The 1,934-nt window shown below is 45.4% G+C and overlaps 1 pseudogene; it reads left to right on the top strand.

Moving 5' to 3' along the window:
- The first annotated feature begins 202 nt into the window (after positions 1–202).
- Positions 203–1,385, top strand: LOC140502168 (actin-related protein 2/3 complex subunit 1A pseudogene; annotated as a pseudogene).
- Positions 1,386–1,934: the final 549 nt, after the last annotated feature.

Raw genomic sequence — 1,934 nt, 5'->3', positions numbered from 1 at the left:
CTAAAATGTGTCTATATGTCTTGTAAATACCTGTGTATATATATCTTCCATGTCTCAAACATTTCTCATCTAAAGGAACAATTTTAAGGAGTTCCAAACATAAACCTCTTCCCTGATCACTCTCAAGAGGGAGGATAGTCTGTAGCTTATATTCTGGTAGATCCCTTCCACCAAATGCTAGTTGCACAAAAGACCATCAAGGATGAACATCACTGCCTCTGTCTTCCTCCCACTGCCCACCAAAGCTTATTCAAGTCAACCAAGCAGAGTCCTCGAATCCTCCAATCCAGGGCTGATCTGCAGTCTCCCCATCCCAGCTTTTTCCTTTTTGCAAACATTAAGAATAATATCCTTACATCAGTTTTTACTGGAGCCAATCTCCTGCATGTTTGGAACAGAGATGGTACTCAGATTGCTCCTAGTCCTAATAGTCATGAAGTCCACATTTACAAGAAGAATGAGAACAATGAACTGAAAAAATCACAATGGACGCATCACAGGTGTTGACTGGGCTCCCAAGAGCAATCGAATTGTTACCTGTGGTGCAGATGGTAATGCCTATATCTGAAAACCAATCCTGGTGAATCTGAAGATTAACCATGCATCCACCTTTGTTAAATGATCTCCCCTGGAGAATAAATTTGCTGTAGATAATGGAGTAGATAATGGAATGATTTCTGTGTGCTACTTCAAGTCTGAAAATGACTGGTGGGAGAACAAACACCAGTTTGTTCTACTGTCCTTGGTTTGGACTGGCACCTCAACAATGTCTTGTTGGCTGCTGGATCTTGTGACTTCAAATGCAGAGTTTTTTCTGCCTACATTGAAGAAGTTGATGAAAAGCCAGCCAGTACTCCATGGGGTACCAAAATGCCTTTTGGTCAACTGATGTCAGAGTTTGATGGTACTGGAAGTGGTGGTTGGGTCCATGGAGTTAGTTACTCTACTAGTGAGAACTACCTCACTTGGGTCAGCCACTGTATCAGTTGCTGATGCCTCCAAAAGCATGATGGTTTCACAGCTGAAAATAGAGTTCCTCCCACTGCTGAGTGTGTCGTTTGTCTCTGAGAATAGCATGGTGACTGCTGGTCAAGACTACTGCTCAATTATGATGATGATCGTGGTTCCTTAATCTTTGCCTCCAAATCAGACATTCCAGAAAGAGCATCCAGCACAACATCTCTTCCATGGGATGCTTCTGCAACATGGACGAAAAAGCCATGATTGAGGAACACAACACCACTCCCAAGATACTACACCAAAACAGTATCACCAAAGTGTCTATTTATGAAGTAGATCAACAAGACTGCTGCAAATTTTGCACCACTGGCATTGATGGAGCAATGACAATTTGGGATTTTGAGACTTTAGAGTCTTCGATCTAGGGTCTACAAATCATGTGAAGTTGCATTTCCATTCTCTAGCATGACAGACACTTGACAGGATGCAGCTCCAACATAAAGACAGGAAAGATCCTACCACAAGTCAAAAGTGAGAAAATATCCCTTGCCAATGTTTTCGGGGTTTTTTTAGCATGATTGGTGAATGTGTTGGTTTTAAAAAATCAGCAGGGAGCCAAGATGGCGGAGTAGAAAGACGCACATACACATAGCTCTGAACCCACAACCCATAGAACGGCTACAGGGAAGTAACTCACGGCGAATTCTGCACCCAGAGGCCACAGAATATTGGAGCGAGGGAGATTTCTGTTCCGGAGAGACCTGCAAACCTCTCGTGGGGGGTCCTTCGCGCTGCGGACTGGGTGCCAGGACTGGGAGCTGAGTGCAGCCCTGCCGCGGCCGCGGCACTGAGAGGAAAAGATCCGAGTGGGCTTCAGGGACGGGATCTCCAGTGGCCACGCAGGTCCCTCCACCCACAGAGGGACCTGCAAACCTCTCACAAAAGGTCCATGGCGCTGCAGACGCGGAGCCCAG

Source organism: Notamacropus eugenii, chromosome 4 (genome assembly GCF_028372415.1).
Source record: "Notamacropus eugenii isolate mMacEug1 chromosome 4, mMacEug1.pri_v2, whole genome shotgun sequence".
Lineage (NCBI taxonomy): Eukaryota > Metazoa > Chordata > Mammalia > Diprotodontia > Macropodidae > Notamacropus > Notamacropus eugenii.
Note: the sequence above shows the minus strand (reverse complement) of the source record. Positions and strands in the feature narration are given on the sequence as shown.